Below are 19,702 nucleotides of genomic sequence, written 5' to 3'. Positions count from 1 at the left end.
TTTCCCGGCATTGCCAGATTGGAGTCTCTCTATATTTGTTGTGTTTCTTAAAGCCCGCAGCTCCTGGGGTCCCGTGATTGCCTGGGATTTCAGCTTTCAGTGTTTTTAAGTAAGTTTCTAGCCCTCTGTTGAAGAGAAAAGATGGAAATGTGACCTGAGTGTTGCCTAAAGGTTCAAAACCCACTAATGTGATAATAAAAATGAGTCAAGGCCCCTAAAAGCATTAGATTGGCTTCAAAAATCAGTTAGGTTTATTTTTGTTTGCTTTCTGGTGCTGGTACATGTATGGTTCATGCTTTTGAGTTCTTCTGTGCAGCCAAGAAGGCCAGAAATTTACCTTTTTTTAAAATGAAAGTTGAAATTGTCCAGAAATAATCAGATTCCATAAATAAGGTGCTCACATAGCCACCAAATATTGTGCCACACTCACAGTAAAATTGCAAGGAGTGGCAATATTGAAAACCAGAAGTCAAATAAAAAGGTCTCCAGCAAAGCAAAAAACCCTTGTGATTTTTAAGTCAGTCTCATAATTTGGAGGGGCCTGGCTCAAATTTGAACACTTAGGGTTGGTGATGCTGCTCTTGTGGCATGTTAGTTCCACTGAGAGGCATTCATAGTAGATGCCAAGGGCCTGTATGACACTGGCTGCCTGGGAGAGATGCAGTGAGAGCAGGATTAGGAAATGAAGATATGTGAAATATAAAGGATGACTTATTTTTAAAGGACAATATCTCAACAAGCTATGTCCTTGGCACCTAACCATGTATCTGCATCACAGAGCACATGTCCTGAGTATGACTGATACTGAAATATGGAGCAAACTGTCTGACCCTGCCCTTTGAGGAAACGGATGAGATGCTGCAGGATCACGACTGGTCAACAGCAAAACAACCCAAGTCTGGGTTTTGAATCTCAAACATACTGTGAAGTGCTGTTCTGAGTGGATAGATGGTACATCTCCAAGGCTACGTCATGGGTATTTTTAGTAAAAGTAATGAACAAGTTATGGCAATAAACAAAAAGTCATAGCCCGTGACCTGTCCATGACTTTTACTGAAAATACTTGTAACTAAATCTTAGGTGCTGGGGTGGGGGCCCTCTAGCGGACGCTGCTGCTCTGGGGGGTGCTCCGGAAGTCGCTTCGAACTGGAATTTGAATGTGATTTGCGGCAGCGGGTCTGGGGAGGCCCCAGGAGGACACGGGCTGGGCAGTCTGAGCCAGCCGGGGGAAACTGCCCCTTCCCCTCGGCTGCTTGCTGCCGCTCTGGGCTCTCGGCGGCGCCTCTCACAAAGAGCCGGGCACGCTCACCGTAGAACTACAATACCCAGCAGGCAGAGCGCCTGGATAGGTGGTGTTTCCCAACGTGCAGCGCGGCTCGGGCGGAAGCGGCCCGCTCCCCGCGCTGGTGACTACATTTCCCGTGAGTTCCCCCAGCGTCGGGAGCGTCCCCGGCGGAAGTGCACGTGCTCGCCGAACGGAGGGGAAAGCGACTGGGGGCGGCAGGTAAACAGCGCGCTGGGCTGGGGACTCCTCCTCCCGGAAAGCGAGGCCGCGGGTGCAGGTGAGAGGGGGTGGGGCTGGAGTTGGGAGAAGGGGCAAGAAGAGGGGGTAGGGGCGGAGGAAGGCGGAGGGAATCTGGGGGACTGGAGGAGGCCGCGGGGTGTGGGTCTGGGGAATGGGTTTGGGGGACAGAAGGAGGAGGGGTAGGATTGGGGGCAAGAGGAGAAAGGGTGCGGGCAATAAAGCAGGAGAAGGTGGAAGGGGCCCTGGGGGCAGATGGAAGTAAGGGTAGGACTGGGGGGACAGGAGGAGCCGTGGGGGTCGGGAGTAGGACAGTAGGATCAATAAAGCAGCCAGGAGGAGGGGTTGTGGGGCTGGGCCCAAGTGGGGACTAGAGGCAGGATGGAGGGAGTTGCGGGGACATGTAGAAGGAGTGGGAGTTACCACCGAAGAAGTGGGATTACCACCCAAGGAGGGTGCTAATGCTCAGAAGCTGAACCAGGGGCTTTCCACCCAAAGGATGGAGAAGACTTATCATGCAGTAACATGTGTTGCTAGTTTCTGTGGAATCAAGGAGGCGTGGAGTGGTCCAAGGTTGGTGGCTTGTTGTGTGTACACTTGTGGGATATTGCCGAGGAAGCTTCACCCAGAGAGGACATGCAGCCTTCCTGATTTGTCTTCACTAACCTGAAGTTGCTTGACTGGAAGGACTCTAAATATCTCATTTAACTTCTCTGTTGATGCTGTTTGTTCTGTAGCCCGTCTTATCTTGTTTACTTATTGCATTTCTTTTCTGCTGGGCAAGCTTGTTGGTTTCACTTTCACGTTCTGGTGTATGGGTGAATGCTACCTTTCCGAGCTTTTAAACGCCTCAAAAGGGTTTTTAATGCCAATCCTCAAAACAGTCACATATTCTGCTTGTACAAATCTAAATATTTTGGCATAAACTGACAGTTGAGGGGGTGGGAAAGAGAACAAATATTACTCAATAATTACAAAAAGGAAAACTAAGTTTGCTGGGTTTTCCCCTGTTCTGGCTAGGTGCTCGTATTGAGTGATGTGTTCTGGTTTTAGCTCATAGGGGGATGCTGGAAGTGGAAACTAGAAGACTGTGGAAGTCCGCTAACTTGTGACTTTGAATGTGGGCTTTTATGTGAACATAAGAATGGCCCTACTTGATCAGACCAAAGGTCCATCTAGCCCAGTATCCTGTCTTCCAACAGTGGCCAGTGCCAGGTGCCCCAGAGGGAATGAACAGAACAGGTAATCATCAGGTGATCCATCCCCTGTCACTCATTCCCAGCTTCTGGCAAACAGAGGCTAGGGACGCCATTGATGGACCTATCCTCCATGAATTTATCTGATTCTTTTTTTGAACCCTGTCATGGTCTTGGCCTTCACAACATCCTCTGGCAAGGAGTTCCACAGGTTGACTGTGCGCTGTAAGAAGAAATACTTCCTTTTATTTGTTTTAAACCTGCTGCCTATTAATTTCATTTGCAAAAGGAGTTGGAGAGGTAGAATGAAGGCTGACTTTGATGGGAAGCTAGTCAATGAACTTGATGGAATTTGTAAGGAAAGCTTGTTTTATTTTTGTTTTGTTTTTTCCCCTTCAGTCTATGCTTGGTAAGCTCTTATCTCTCAAGAGTAATTAAACCCTAAAAAGGGGACACAGAATGAGAGAATAATCAACCTTGGATTTAGTAAAAGCAAGGTTTTACAGAACTCAAAAACAGTAGAAACGTATCAGTGACACAACAAAAATTTCAGTGGAAAATCTCTTGGCTTGTATTTAAAGAGCCTGAACTATGGAAGACTCTGTCAGTGCATGGGAACCTGAGTATGAAATTGACTAGGTATGCAAAGTGCAACAGGCCAGTTTATTTTAGTTAATCTCTGGAACTAAATGTCACTATATATAATTTAAGCCAGTGGTTTGGTTGGATTCAGAATAAGGATTAGATGCTCTCATGGATAATGAGAAAATCTACAGTTACATTTGCTGGAGGGAAAAACAGAAGGGATATAAACCTTCATGTTTCAGAACATACATCAACTGTTAAATGATGAGCTAGGAAGAAACTAGTTTAAGGAGCTGGTTATTTCATAATTGTCTGTTACGGAGTTTCTTTCACTTTTCTGTGAAACATCTTGTACTGGCTGCCTGACCAGATGGTACACTGGTTTGACCAATCACGGCAGCTTTTGTGTTCTGATGCTCAGGCTAAGAGATGCAAAAAATAAACAGCCTAAGTACAGAAAAGGATATTAGATTTTCACATTTGTTTTAATGTAAGGTGGTGGTAATGGTAAGAATATCTTTAAAGGGACACCTGTCAGGTCAAAATAAACTAAGAGCCACGAGGAAGCTTTAGAGGATAGAATAAAAACTGTTCCTCATTTTAAATTAACGAAAATGACGGAGAGCTAAAATGAAGATTGGCTCACTTTCTGCTGGAGTCATCAAGTTTAAATATCCACTATAGAAGTCAAGAAGGAATATGTAGTCTATTGATAGAAATGTTGCTCATGCTAGTTTTGTTAACAGTATGTACTGTAGAACAATACATACCATGCATTGTCTGTACTGAATCTGATTTGGAGAAAACTGTTTTTGTGGTGACCTTAGGAGATTTCCCAACAAAGCGATGGGGAAGGGATTGTGTTCTGTATCCCTTGTGTCTCTTTGTGCCTCGCACAAACAAATAGAATCATAGCAATCTAGGGCTGGAAGGGACTTCTAGAGGTCAGCTAGTCCAGTCCCCTGCACTGAGGCAGGACCGAGTAAACTTAGGCCACCCTTGACAGGTGTATGTTCAACCTCTTCTTAAAAGCCTCCAATGATGGGGATTCCACAACCTCCCTAGGGAATTTATGCTAGAGCTACCCTTGTTATACCAATAAAATAAAAACCAGCAGGATCTTATTAAAGGGGAAAAGGCAAAATACCACATTTATTGTGAATACAGAAAGAATCATAGTAAGCAGTTAGTTATAGCTATAACATTCCATTCAATCTCATATTTATTCACACATTCATTCATACAAACACACACACACAGGTTCTGCAAGGTTGTTATCATAGTTACCAGCCTTAGAGTTGCTCATGCCAAGCCACTGGCCAGGTGGCCTGGACATGAGGAGGGAGCAGGGCCTTGTCAGATGCGCATCTGATGCTCCTGGAAGTTGGTTTGCAGAATCAGACCCCAAAGTTCTCACTTTCTAGAGTCCATTTTTATAGGAATTTCTTCCTATGCCCGTCTATGGGAATTGCTTCATCATGCTGTTGCTGAATCAATCAGCAGATGTCACATTCCTGATGGCTCCGTGCTGCCAGATGTTATCTTGTTCTTTGGTTCTCCCATTCTTGAGGCTGCTGGGTGGATTCCAGTCTGCCCGCCGGGGGTCCTCTGGTTATTTCCACTTGACGCCTTCTTCAGCCGATGGACACTGCATTCTTAGGCTGGCACCTCCCTGATCATTCAGTTATTACCCACACCAAGCATCAATCCACATACATCCTCTATTTCTATTTTAATCACAGTTGTTTAACAAAGCGAGATGAATACAACAAAAGGGCGGGGAGTCTCTGGGTGCTGTTTCTGTTGTTACAGAGTATTGCTTTGAGTCTCTCTCTGTGTGAGTGGTGGTTGTTACAAAGAATTGCTTTGAGAACAGACTCTGTCTTAGAATGTACTAACACAATTAGCAGCTTGCAAGTTTCACACATAGAGGGAGAGAAACAGTACCAAAAACCAAGAGACCTCTTAATTAGTCATATCCTGGAATTTAAACTATGGGGAATCAAACTCATTTGTAATTTCAATACAGACTTCTTTAATATGATCCAAAACCCCAGAGTTAGAATGTTTTTCCTAACATCTAATCTAAAATTTGCCTGGCTGCAGAGTAAGCCCCGTTTCTTCTTGTCCTACCTTTGGTGGGCGTGGAGAGCAATTGATCACAGTCCTTTTTATAACAGCCCTTAACAGGATTTGAAGACTGTTACTAGTTCCCCTGAGTTGTCTTTTCTGAAGGACTAAACCTTTCCAGTTTTTTCAACTTTCCTCATATGTCAGATTTTCTAAACCTTTTATCACTGTTTGCTGCTCTTCTCTGGTACTCTTCAATTTGTTCACGTTCTTTCTCAAAGTGTGGTGCCCAGAACTGGACACAATACTCCAGCTGAAGCCTCACCAATGCTGAGTAGAGGGCCTAAGATAGTTACTTTACTTACCTTACGTATGACGCTCCTATTAATACACCCCAGAATATTAGCCTTTTTTGCGACTGCATCACATTGTGGACTCTCATTCAAGTTGTGAGCTGCTATAATCCCCACATCCTTTTCCACAGTGCTGCCACCACCTATTCAGTTATTCCCCATTTTGTGATTTTTTTTTTCTTCCTAAGTGAAGTGCTTCACACTTGTTGAATTTCATCTTATTGATTTCAGGCCAATTTTCCAATTTGTCAAGGTGATATTGAATCTAATCCTGTCCTCCAAAGTGCTTGCAACCTCTCTCAGCTTGGTGTCATCTGCAGATTTTATAAGCATACTCTTCGCTTCATTACTGAAGTCATTAATGAAATTTTTGAATAGTACCAGACCCAGGACTGACCCTATGAACCCCACTAGATACACCCCCACAGTTTGATTAGGGAACCATTGATAATTAGTCTGAATAATTTAATCTAGCTGCATTTTCCGAGTTTGCTTATGAGAATTCCCTTCTTTCTTCTCACGCCCCAGTTCTGAGCTGTAACCACAGTCTTCTAGTCAAAGAAGACTATGGAATTCTCCTTAGTGAGTGGGGGAAGTACTGTTGAGTGAAGAGACATAACTGTATGCTATGTCTGTGTCAAGATTCTTCCCCACTTTGGAACTCCAGAGTACAGATGTGGGGACCTGCATGAAAAACCCCCTAAGCTTATTTTTACCAGCTTAGGTAAAAATTTCCCCAAGGTACAAAATATTTTACCTTTTGCCCTTAGACTTTATTGCTGCCACCACCAAGCGTCTAACAAATATATAACAGGAAAAGAGCCCGCTTGGAAACGTCTTCCCCCCCCCCCCCCCAACCCTACACCCCCTTTCCTGGGGAAGGCTTGATAAAAATCCTCACCAATTTACATTGGTGAACACAGACCCAAACCCTTGGATCTTAAGAACAATGAAAAAGCAATCAGGTTCTTAAAAGAAGAATTTTAATTGAAGAAAAAGTAAAAGAATCACCTCTGTAAAATCAGGATGGTAAATACCTTACAGGGTAATCAGATTCAAAACATAGAGAATCCCTCTAGGCAAAACCTTAAGTTACAAAAAGACACAAAAACAGGAATATACATTCCATTCAGCACAACTTATTTTATCAGCCATGTAAACAAAACAGAATCTAACGCATATCTAGCTAGATTACTTACTAAGTTCTAAGACTCCATTCCTTTTCTGTTCCTGGCAAAAGCATCACACAGACAGAGAGAACCTTTGTTTCTCCCCCCCTCCAGCTTTGAAAGTATCTTGTCTCCTCATTCATCATTTTGGTCAGGTGCCAGCGAGGTTATCCTAGCTTCTTAACCCTTTACAGGTGAAAGGGTTTTCCTCTGGCCAGGAGGGATTTTAAAGGTGTTTACCCCTTCCCCTTTATATTTATGACAGTCTGTATTGATCCCTGCTCCATGCGAGCATGAAGAATGAGCAAACAATCTAACTCAATTCTCTCAGCACTTATCTGTAGTCTAGGCCTTAGTTCTGCAAAGTCTCTTGCCGCTTTTCATCAAAGATGCCAAGCGCTGTAGTGCATTTTGGGGTACTTGACTGCATAAGTATGAAACCCCAAATTGTAGAAGACTGAAACTGTACAGTGTCTCATGATTTCTTCCTTTCCTCTTCCTCACCTCCTGATTGAGTTAGTCATTCACTTTCTTGGGTCTTCTCTGAAAGATTACTGGGAAACTTCAGCTAATGCAGAATGCAGCAACCTGTTCACTTACTGGTCTTCTGCACATCTGTATTTTCACTATACTGGTTACTACAGGGCTCGGCAAACTTTTTGTCCTGAGGGCCACATCGGGGTTGCAAAACTGTATGGAGGGCCGGGTAGGGAAGGCTGTGCCTCCCTAAACAGCCTGGCCCCCTCCACTGACTGCCTGCCTCAGAACCTCCAACTCCCCATGCTCCTTGTCTCCTGACCAACACCGCCCCGGGACCCCACCTCCTATCCAACCCCCCCTGCTCCCTGTCCCCTGACTGCCCCCCAGAATCCCTTGCCCTTTATCCAACCCCCCTGCTTCCCGCCCCCTTACCATGCTGCTCAGAGCGGCAGGAGCTCGCAGCCCCAACCGCCCAGCCGGAGCCAGCCACGCCGCTGGTGGTGCAGCGAGCTGAGGCTGCGGGGAGGGGGGACAGCAGGGGAGGGGCCGGGGGCTAGCCGTCCCGACCGGGAGCTCAAGGGCCGGGCAGGATGGTCCCAAGGGCCGGTTGTGGCCCGCGGGCTGTAGTTTGCCCAACTTTGGGTCACTAACTTGTTTCTGGGCATGGTTCAAGGTACTATATGATTTGGGCCTGGATTATTCTGCAGATAGCCTTTCTTTTATCCATCAGCCTGCAGTTGAAATCAGTTGAGATTCTTGCTAAGAGACCCCAGATTTCAAATCTGGCAGAGTCACCTTGAAAGAGGCCTTCAACTCTGTAATATATCCATCCTCCTTTCCCTCCCTCTTGGGCTGGCAGTTTGCCTTGAGTGTGTTGCAAGGCCTGTTTAGACACTCAGGCTCTTTCTAAATAAGCTGTCTAAGTAGTTCCAGATTTGCTTCCAGGAAGTTTTGAGTTGGTCTTGTACAGCTTGGGTATTTCTAAATGTTATGCTTCTAATGACTGTAAATATGCTTAGAGATTGAGGGTACATATCTGATACATTAAATATGCAAAGCTTTAGTTGTAAGGGATTGATGCCTTACTTCCCTCTTTTCCCCACTAGAAGGAAAATGAGGAGTACTTGTAGCACCTTAGACTAACAAATTATTTGGGCATAAGCTTTTTGTGAGCTAAAACCCACTTCATCGGATGCATGCAGTGGAAAATACAGTAGGAAGATATATACACAGAACAAAAAAAAATGGGTGTTGCCATACCAACTGTAATGAGACTAATCAATTAACTGGACTTCTACTAGAGTGCTTCTGCCGATGTTCACGGGCTGAAATTGTGGAAAAGCAGCATCACTTGCCCCATAACCTCAGCCGTGCAGAACACAATGCCATCCACACCCTCAGGAACACCTCTGACATCATAATCAAAAAGGCTGACAAAGGAGGTGCTGTCGTAGTCATGAATAAGTTGGAATATGAACGAGAGGCTGCTAGGCAGCTCTCTAACGTCACATTCTACAGGCCATTATCCTCTGATCCCACTGAGGGTTACCAAAAGAAACTACACCATTTGCTGAAGAAACTCCCTGAAAAAGTACAGGAACAAATCTGCACAGACACATCCCTAGAACCCCGACCAGCAGTATTCTGTCTGCTACCCAAGATCCATAAACCTGGAAATCCTGGACGCCCTATCATCTCAGGCATTGGCACTCTGACAGCAGGATTGTCTTGCTATGTAGACTCTCTCCTCAGGCCCTACGCTACCAGCACTCCTACCTATCTTCGAGACACCACTGACTTCCTGAGGAAACTATCCATTGGTGATCTTCCAGAAAACACCATCCTGGCCACTATGGGTGTAGAAGCCCTCTACACCAACATTCCACACAAAGATGGACTACAAGCCATCAGGAACAGTATCTCAAATAATATCAGGGCAAACCTGGTGCTGAACTTTGTGACTTTGTCCTCACCCATAACTATTTCACATTTGGGGTCAATGTATACCTTCAAATCTGTGGCACTGCTATGGATACCCGCATGGCCCCACAGTATGCCAACATTTTTATGGCTGACTTAAAACAACGCTTCCTCAGCTCTCGTTCCCTAACGCCCCTACTCTGCTTGCGCTACATTGATGACATCATCATCTGGACCCATGGAAAAGAAGCCCTTGAGGAATTCCACCATGATTTCAACAATTTTCATCCCATCATCAACTTCAGCCTGGACCAGTCCACAGAAGAGATGCACTTCCTGGACACTACAGTGCTAATAAGCAATGGTCACATAAACACCACCCTATACCTGAAACCCTACTGATCGCTATACTTACCTACATGCCTCCAGCTTTCATCCCGACTACACCACACGATCCATTGTCTACAGCCAAGCTCTAAGATACAACCGCATTTGCTCCAACCCCTCAGACAGAGACAGACACCTACAAGATCTCTATCAAGCATTCTTACAACTACAATACCCACCTGCTGAAGTGAAGAAACAGATTGACAGAGCCAGAAGAGTACCCAGAAGTTACCTACTACAGGACAGGCCCAACAAAGAAAATAACAGAACGCCACTAGCCGTCACCTTCAGCCCTCAACTAAAACCTCTCCAGCGCATCATCAAGGATCTACAACCTATCCTGAAGGACGATCCCTCACTCTCACAGATCTTGGGAGACAGGCCAGTCCTCACTTACAGACAGCCCCCCAACCTGAAGCAAATACTCACCAGCAACCACACAACAATAACACTAACCCAGGAACCTATCCTTGCAACAAAGCCCGTTGCCAGCTGTGCCCACATATCTATTCAAGGGACGCCATCATAGGACCTAATCACATCAGCCACACCATCAGAGGCTCATTCACCTGCACATCTACCAATGTGATATATGCCATCATAGAATAGAATATCAGGGTTGGAAGGGACCTCAGGAGGTCATCTAGTCCAGCCCCCTGCTCAAAGCAGGACCAATCCCCAACTAAATCATCCCAGCCAGGACTTTGTCAAGCCTGACCTTAAAAACTTCTAAGTAAGGAGATTCCACCACCATCCCTAGGTAATGCATTCCAGTGTTTCACCACCCTCCTAATGAAAAAGTTTTTCCTAATATCCAACCTAAACCTCCAACACTGCAACTTGAGACCATTACTCCTCGTTCTGTCACTCTGCTACCACGGAGAACAGTCTAGATCCATCCTCTTTGGAACCGCCTTTCAGGTAGGTGAAAACTATCAAATCCCCCCTCATTCTTCTCTTCCGCAGACTAAACAATCCCAGTTCCCTCAGCCTCTCCTCATAAGTCATGTGTTCCAGTCCCCTAATCCTAATCAATTTTGTTGCCCTCCGCTGGATGCTTTCCAATTTTTCCACATCCTTCTTGTAGTGTGGGGCCCAAAACTGGACACAGTACTCCAGATGAGGCCTCACCAATGTTGAATAGAGGGGAACGATCACGTCCCTCAATCTGCTGGCAATGCCCCTACTTATACAGCCCAAAATGCCATTGACCTTCTTGGCAACAAGGGCACACTGTTGACTCATATCCAGCTTCTCGTCCACTGTAACCCCTAGGTCCTTTTCTGCAGAACTGCTGCCTAGCCATTCGGTCCCTAGGCTGTAGCGGTGCATGGGATTCTTCCGTCCTAAATGCAGGACTCTGCACTTGTCCTTGTTGAACCTCATCAGATTTCTTTTGGCTCAATCGTCTAATTTGTCTAGGGCCCTCTTTATCCTATCCCTACCCTCCAACGTATCTCCTCTCCTCCCAGTTTAGCGTCATCTGCAAACGTGCTGAGGATGCAATCCACACCATCCTCCAGGTCATTAATGAAGATATTGAACAAAACCAGCCCCCGGACCGACCCTTGGGGCACTCCAGCATATGCCAGCAATGCCCCCCTGCCATGTACATTGGCCAAACTGGACAATCTCTATGCAAAAGAATAAATGGACACAAATCAGAGATCAAGAATTATAACATTCAAAAACCAGTTGCAGAACACTTCAACCTCCCTGGTCACTCAATTACAAACCTAAAGTTGCAATTCTCCAACAAGAAACTGCAGAGTTGGAATTAATTTGCAAACTGGACACCATTAAATTAGGCTTGAATAAAGACTGGGAGTGGATGGGTCATTACACAAAGTAAAAACTATTTCCCCATGCTAATTTTTTCCGCTACTGTTACTCACACCTTCTTGTCAACTGTTTGAAATAGGCGATCCTGATTATCACTACAAATATTTTTTCTCCTCCTGATAATAGCCCATCTTCATTGATTAGTCTCGTTACAGTTGGTATGGCAACACCCATTTTTTCATGTTCTGTGTGTATATATATCTTCCTCCTGTATTTTCCACTGCATGCATCTTATGAAGTGGGTTTTAGCCCACGAAAGCTTATGCCCAAATAAATTTGTTAGTCTCTAAGGTGCCACAAGTACTCCTCGTTTTTTTTGTTGATACAGACTAACACGGCTACCGCTCTGAAACCAACCACCCACAAGAAGTGTGGAAACTCTTTAACATTAGCATTTAAGAATAGCACAAATAATTGTAGGTGGGGGGGAAGATTTTATCCAGATTGTTCAGATGGCCAATGGGAGCTGTGGGTGCAGCGCAAGGAGCCACCGTGGCTGCCCCTGCACCTAGGAGCTGGACATGGCAGCCGCTTCCGGGAGCCGCACGGAGCCAGGGCAGGCCAGGAGCCTGCCTTAGCCCCGCTGTGCCACCAACCAGACTTTTAGCGCCCTGGTCAGCAGTGCTGAATGGAGCCGCCAGAGTCCCTTTTCAACAGGGCGTTACAGTCGAAAACTGGATGCCTGGCAACCCTAGTCATGGGTTTTTTTTTTTTTCCTAGTTATGACCTACTGTTTGAATCAATCAATGACATTCTCCTGTTAGACCAGAATGCATCTCTTACCCAGTGACCTGTAGTGCCTCAGTGGTGGCTGTGCACTGCAGTGTGGGAGACTCAGGCTTGATTCCTTCTCTTCTCCTACTGCAGATGCAGTTTGCATCCTTTCCCCACTTCTATTTGAAGTAGTGGGGTGTCATACCATTCCTTGAGGTAGGTTAAGGAGGGGTGTTGAGAGTCTCTAAAGTTTTCCACCTAAAAGGAGCCCAGGAAGTGTAAGAGGGAGGTGGAAAGGAAAAAATACTTACATCTGCACAGCACCTTTCATCCAAAAGCATAAAGTGCCTTAACATATGCCTCCTGGTCAGCCTCATTTTTTTTCCAAGTGGGGAAACTGACACAGAGGTTAGGTGACTTGCCAAGGACATGCCACGAGTTAGTCCAGACTAGCTTCTGGCCATTACGCATCCTGTCTCCAGTGGATTCTTGGCTTATGCTGAGGAAGCATAATTTGTACTCTAGCTATCACCTCATCAGACACTAATAGAGACAGCCGCTTGCTGCGTAATGGGGTGGTTCTGTAGTCCTGTTTGCTCTTTCAAGATCATAGTCAGGAATCCCAGTCTGCTTCTGCCTCTCATGGGATTATTAAGCCCCAGTACATTGGCTTTTACAGAGATGCAATTGTGTTTGGGATCCAGTCTACTTTTGGCTTGGCTTTCTTCTCCATTTGGGCTTTAGATAGGTAAATGTGGTGGTTTTCTGCTGGAAGGTTTCAAGCAATGAAATCCTTTCTAAGTATAGGAGTATGTCTACACTACGAAATTACTCCGATTTCACAGAAGTCGATTTTTGGGAACAGATCGTATAAAGTCGAGTGCATGTGTCCACACTAAGCACATTAATTCGGCGGTGTGCGTCCACAGTACCATGGCAAGCGTTGACATTCCCAGCGGTGCACTGTAGGTAGCTATCCCGCAGTCCCCGCTGCCCACTGGAATTCTGGGCTAAAGCTCCCAATGCCAGATGGGGCCAAAAATTTGTCACGGGTGGTTATGGGTAAATGTCGTCAGTCAACCCTCCCTCCGTGAAAGCAACGGCAGACAATCTTTTCGCACCCTTTTCCCAGGATTACCTGAGCAGACGCCATAGCGCGGCAAGCATGGAGCCCGTTCAGCTCAGCGCAGCAGTTATGACCATTGTAAACACCTCGCGCATTATCGTCCAGTTTATGCAGAACCAGAACATGGAAAAACCAGGCGAGGAGGCAACGGCAAGCGCGGTGACGAGAGTGATGAGGACATGGACACAGATTTCTCTAAAACCGCGGTCTCCAGCAATTTGGAGATCATGGTGTTAATGGGGCAGGCTCATGCCGTGGAGTGCCAGTTCTGGGCCCGGGAAACAAGCACAAACTGGTGGGACTGCATAGTGCTGCAGTTTGGGATGATTCCCAGTGGCTCTGAAACTTTTGCATGCATAAGGGCACTTTCATGGAACTTTGTGACTTGCTTTCCCCTGCCCTGAAGCACAAGAATACCAAGATGAGAGCAGCCCTCACAGTTCACAAGCGAGTGGCAATAGCCCTCTGGAAGCTTGCAATGCCAGACAGCTACCGGTCAGTCGGGAATCAATTTGGAGTGGGCAAATCTACTGTGGGGGTTGCTGTGATGCAAGTAGCCTGCACAATCATTGAGCTGCTGCTATCAAAGGTAGCGACACTGGGAAATGTGCAGGTCATAGTAGAGGGCTTTGCTGCAATGGGTTTCCCTAACTGTGGTGGGGCTATAGACGGAACGCATATCCCTATCTTGGGACCAGACCACCAAGGCAGCGAGTACGTAAATCGCAAGGGGCACGTTTCAATGGTGCTGCAAGCACTGGTGGATCACAAGGGACGTTTCACCAACATCAACGTGGGATGGTTGGGAAAGGTTCATGACGCTCGCATCTTCAGGAGCTCTGGTCTGTTTAAACAGCTGCAGGAAGGGATTTACTTCCCAGACCAGAAAATAACTGTTGGGGATGTTGAAATGCCTATAGTTATCCTTGGGGACCCAGCCTACCCCTTAATGCCCTGGCTCATTAAGCCGTACACAGGCACCCTGGACAGTAGTAAGGAGCTGTTCAACTATAGGCTGAGCAAGTGCAGGATGGTGGTAGAGTGGCATTTGGACGTTTTTTAAAGGGTCACTGGCGCTGTTTACTGACTCGCTCGGACCTCGGTGAAACCAATATTCCCATTGTTATTGCTGCTTGCTGTGTGGTCCACAATCTCTGTGAGAGTAAGGGGGAAATGTTTATGGTGGGGTGGGAGGTTGAGGCAAATCGCCTGGCTGCTGAATATGCGCAGCCAGACACCAGGGCGATTAGAAGAGCACAACAGGAAGCGCTGCCCATCAGAGAAGCTTTGAAAACCAGTTTCATGACTGGCTAGGGTACCCTGTGACACTTCTGTTGTTTCTCCTTGATGAAGACCCACCCCCTTCGTTGACTCTAATTCCCTGTAAGCCACCTGCCCTCCCGCCTTCGATCACAGCTTGCTTGCAAAGGAAATAAAGTCACTGTCGTTTAAAAACCATGTATTCTTTATTAATTGATTATAAAAATAGGGAGATAACTCACAAGGTAGCCCGGGTGGGGTGTGGGAGGAGGATAGGAGGGAAGGAAAAGGCCACTTCAAAACTTGTTGAATGCCAGCCTTCTGTTGCTTGGGCTGTGCACTGGGGTGGAGTGGTTGGGTGCCCAGAGCCGCCTCCCCCACCCCCCATCCACCCACCCCCGCGTTCTTGGGCGTCTGGTTGAAGAGGCTATGGAACTTGAGGAGGAGGGAGGGCGGTTAGCAGGGGCTGCAGCGGCAGTCTGTGATCCTGCTGCTGTTCCTGAACCTCCACCAGACGCTGGATCGTGTCCGTTTGATCCCGCAGTAGCTCCAGCTTTGCATCCTGCCTCCTCTAATCTTCCTGCTGCCACCTGTCATCTGTATCGTCCCTCCTGTCCTCACGTTCATTGGCGCTTTCCTGTATTGTGCTACTGTGTCCCTCCACACATTCTGCTGAGCTCTGTCAGTGCCAGATGACTGCATGAGCTCAGAGAACATTTCATCGCACGTGCATTTTTTTTCGCCGCCTTATCTGAGATAGCCTTTGGGATGAAGGAGGGAGGCTTGAAACATTTGCAGCTGAGGGAGGAAAAAAACATTTTTACAGAACAATGGCTATACTCTTTCACGGTGAACAATGCTACTCACGTTACATAGCACATGTGATTTTGGTACAAAGTCGCATTTTGCATCTTATATTGAGTGCCTGCTGCTTGGGTGTTAGAGATAACACACGCAGTGCCGGGCAACAGAATTCAGCTTGCAGGCGGTCATGGTAAGCCATAGTCTTTCGGCTTCTGCAACCTTCATAACAGCAGCCCCCTCCTTTCCCATAACAAGCAAAGCCCGTTGAGTTGGCCATTTAGTGCTGCAGTTTTCATGTTAAGGTGCAGCAGCAGAAACCAAACTACCCCCGCGCCCCATCCAATTCTCTGGGATGATCGATTTACCCCTCCCTCCCCCACCCCCTCCGGTGTGGCTGGTATCAGGGAAGATCCCTGCTAGCCAAACGCGAACAGCTCAGCGCCAGTGCCCCACCCCCCCGCCCACACCGCTTGGCTAACTGCGGGGAGGATTTCTTTTCAGCCACAGGCAAACAGCCCAGTAGGAACAGCCACCTCTGAATGTCCCCTTAATTAAATTCCCGTATTTCAACCAGGTTACCATGAACGATATCACTCTCCTGAGGATAACACAGAGATGTTGCTTGAATGCCAGCAAACACCGGGACCATACACTGCCAGGCTTTGTCATGCAATGATACCAGATTACTTGCTACTAGCATGGCGTGGTAAAGTGTCCTACCATGGAGGACGGAATAAGGCTGCTCTCCCCAGAAACCTTCTGCAAAGGCTTTTAGAGTACCTCCAGGAGAGCTTCATGGAGATATCCCTGGAGGATTTCCGCTCCATCCCCAGACACGTTAACAGACTTTTCCAGTAGCTGTACTGTCCATGTATGCAACCCAAGTTCTCAGGGCAAATTAATCATTAAAAAATGCTTGCTTCTAAAACATGTATTGTATTTAAAAAGGTACACTCACCAGAGGTCCCTTCTCCGGGTTGGTTGGGTCGGGAGGGTATTTCAGTCAGGGTGATAAAAAGATCCTGGCTGTCGGGAAGAATGGTGTGCTGTGTGCTCTCCTCAAGCTGCTGCTCCTCCTCCTCATCTTCCCCGTCAGCAAAATCCTCGGGCATGGGGGAGAGTACCCCATCATTGGAGTCCATGGACAGTGGTGAGATAGTGGTGGCGGCCCCCCCTAGAATTGCATGCAGCTCAGCATAGAAGCGGCATGTCTGGGGCTCTGTCCTGGAGCGTCCGTTTGATTCTTTGGTTTTCTGGTACGCTTGTCTGAGCTCCTTAAGTTTCACGCAGCACTGTGTTGCATTCCTGCTGTAGCCTCTGTCCATCATGGCCTTGGAAATTTTTTGAAATGTTTTGTCATTTTTTCTTTTGGAACGTAGTTCTGATAGCATGGATTCATCTCCCCATACAGCGATCAGATCCAGTACCTTCCATTCGGTCCACGCTGGAGCTCTTTTTTGATTCTGGGACTGCATGGTTACCTGTGCTGATGAGCTCTGCATGGTCACCTGTGCTGATGAGCTCACCTGGTCAAAAGGAAATGAGATTCAAAAGTTCCCGGGACTTTTCTGTACACCTGGCCAGTGCATCCGAGTTCAGAATGCTGTCCAGAGCGGTCACAATGGTGCAACGTAGCTCCCGTAGGCCAATATCATCGAATTGCGTCCACACTAACCCTAATTCGAAACGGTGATGTCGATTTCAGCGCTAATCCCCTCATCGGGGAGGAGTACAGAAATCAATTTTAAGAGCCCTTTATGTTGGAAAAAAATGGCTTCGTGTGTGTGGACGGGTGCAGAGTTAATACGATTTAACGCTGCTAATTCGACAAACTCGTAGTATAGAGCAGCTATAAGGGTAATTAAGTTCTGAAATAGGCTTCCAAGGGAGGGTGCGGGGGTTTGGGTTTTTGTTTTTGGAATTCCCCTCATTGGAGGCTTTCTTGACAGGTTGGACAAACACCTGTCAGGGATGGTCTGGGTTTACTTGTTTCTGCCTTACTGCAGGGTGCTGGACTTGACCTCTCGTGGTCCTTTCCAGCCCTACTTTCTGTGATTCTATGGTTTAGTCAGTCCTGGCATGTGCCTTTTTATATCATCGTGGCCCAGCTTTAAAATCACCCTGGTGACTACAGCATACAAAGAGATAGATGTGTCCAGTGGGCTAAGCCCGTTTCCTGCCTTTCAGAATAGTGGAGGGAGGTATTTGTTTGGTAACTGATGCAATCAACCGTTTCTGGTTGCACTTAGGCTGAATTCTTGCTGTATGAGGTTCTTAATACTTTAACTCTCTAACCCTCAATAAGAAACTTCTTCAGCTCTAGCAATGTGCTCTGAAGATCCATGGACTCATGCTTTCCCAGACCAGAGTCGACAAGCAGACTCCACACAGTCATCTTGATCGTGGAGTCTGTTTGCCTCTTCTGGTGTGGGTCTCCTTCCCTGCTCTGGTGTTCTGCAAAGGTGCAATGTCATGTAATAGGTGTGACTGCAGAACTTCTCTATAATTCTGGATGAGAAAAGACTTAAACTGAGCAAGCAAACCAACTTGCCCAGTTTGAAATCTGATTAGGAAGAGGTCAAGGCAACTTCTCTTGCAGAAAGGTCTGTCTCAAGACACACAAGGGCACTTCTGTCTGACCAGACTACAATGATGCACTCCCTTGCAAACGGGCAAGTTTGTGGACCTTGATTTCTCTGAGACTTTTGGAGGAAGGTGATTGTTATGCTTATAAGAAGCACATGGGATCTTTTTCAGGGGAAAAGGCAATGCGCCGTGTTTATTAAAGATACAACAATTAGCACAGACACACTCTCTCTCTCTCTCTCTGCCAGTCGGTGTTACCAGTCCAGAGTCCAGATCAATTTAGTGGCCAGCTAGGTTGATCACGGGTAGCTAGGAGCCGGGTTATGTTAGTCACGACATGATGCTTCGGGGAAGTCTTGGCATGACAACCCAAAGTTTCATAGTGTGGCACCCTGTTTATATAGTGATTTTCCTTCATTGGGACCAATGAGGTTTGCACCGTCCTGCTGTAATCAATTATTGTTTGACAAGTGCTTGTTTTCTTAAATGTTTTTCTCATCCTTTTATCTTTTTCTTTCATCAAGTCTCTCAGGGAGTTGTCCCATGCTGGTTTTGATTACAGTTATCTTGTCCCCATTGATAGGTGCCTGTCTCATCTTTCAAGGAGTCAATCTGCCCTCCTCTGATATTTCAGTAGGGGCTTGTTGCAGCCTCCTGGTGCTCTTGCATCTGTCTCCAGTTCCTTCCTAGACCATCTGGTTCAGCAATGGCCTTCACACTTATCTCAACACACACATTCCTCATTCACACACAAAACAGAATTAATTTACACAGAACATTTTGAACAGGAACATCAAGTTGCAGTGCAGAAGAAAACAATCATGGCATTCTTTTACTTATTTTAGAATGCTAAACCTACAACAAAATGGTGACCCTCAAAGGTCTGTTACTCCCTTAAAATCCAGACACAAAGAAATTCTGGCTGATGCATCTCTACCAATGGCGTATCAGGCCATTCCTTTCTGCTATTCAAAAAGGATGGCTGGCAGGATATGGTCAAATCATACATCAGTGCATTTATACATGCTACATTATTATCTCATTATTCTTTATCCTTCATTCTAAATCATACAAAATACAAACATAAAATCGTCCTACTACAGAGTTAATAGTAGTTCTCTTGTACTGGGCTAATGCGCTGCCAAACAAGGTCTGGTTTACAGCAGGTAGGTTTCCAGATATTGGCAGAAAGGAGCAATAGATTAGAAGCCTGACCACAACAAAGTCACTTTCATAAGTGACTTTTTAGGTCAGTGCAAGCAGGGCGCCTCAGGTTTTTTACCATCAGATATGGCTCAAACAGCAGAAGAGCTGATGGGGACTCCTTGAAAATATGTTTTAAACCCCTTGTTAAGCCATCTGCTCTGCATGATGATTTAAGTGCTGCTAATGATGATGATCTGCATTCCTGTACGCCTTTCTCTGTGTAACTTACTATCTCTTCTGTGAAATAGATATTCTGATCATCGTACAGATGCGGGAGGGTGGTGGGAGATATGAACATAGTGAGGCTAAGGGCTTGGCTACACTTGCGAGGTAGAGCACATTAAAGGAGCCCTGGGCGCACTAGCGCACTACCTGTCCACACTGGCAAGGCACGTTAGAGCGCTCCTGGTACTCCACCTCGGCGAGTGGAATAACGTTTTATGCACCCCTGCTGGAGCGCCGAAGCGCCAGTGTGGATGCCC

The 19,702-nt window shown here is 46.4% G+C and overlaps 1 protein-coding gene across 8 annotated transcripts in view; it reads left to right on the top strand.

Moving 5' to 3' along the window:
• Nucleotide 1: 1 nt before the first annotated feature.
• VAMP7 (vesicle associated membrane protein 7) overlaps nt 2–19,702 on the top strand; it is a 52,146-nt gene continuing 32,445 nt past the window's right edge. The window contains exons 1-2 of one of the 8 annotated variants that reach the window (XM_043522909.1): nt 1,472–1,562; nt 2,576–2,764. The gene's annotated coding sequence lies outside the window, so the exon portion shown is untranslated. Of the gene's footprint in view, nt 110–1,323; nt 1,563–2,575; nt 2,765–19,702 lie in introns of those variants that run through there. The other 7 variants (XM_043522910.1, XM_043522911.1, XM_037908314.2 and 4 more) reach the window with 7 other exon arrangements.

The sequence above is a fragment of the Chelonia mydas genome, chromosome 9, assembly GCF_015237465.2.
Source record: "Chelonia mydas isolate rCheMyd1 chromosome 9, rCheMyd1.pri.v2, whole genome shotgun sequence".
Classification (NCBI taxonomy): domain Eukaryota; kingdom Metazoa; phylum Chordata; order Testudines; family Cheloniidae; genus Chelonia; species Chelonia mydas.
The sequence above is the reverse complement of the archived record's forward strand: the minus strand, read 5'-3'. Positions and strand labels throughout refer to the sequence as shown.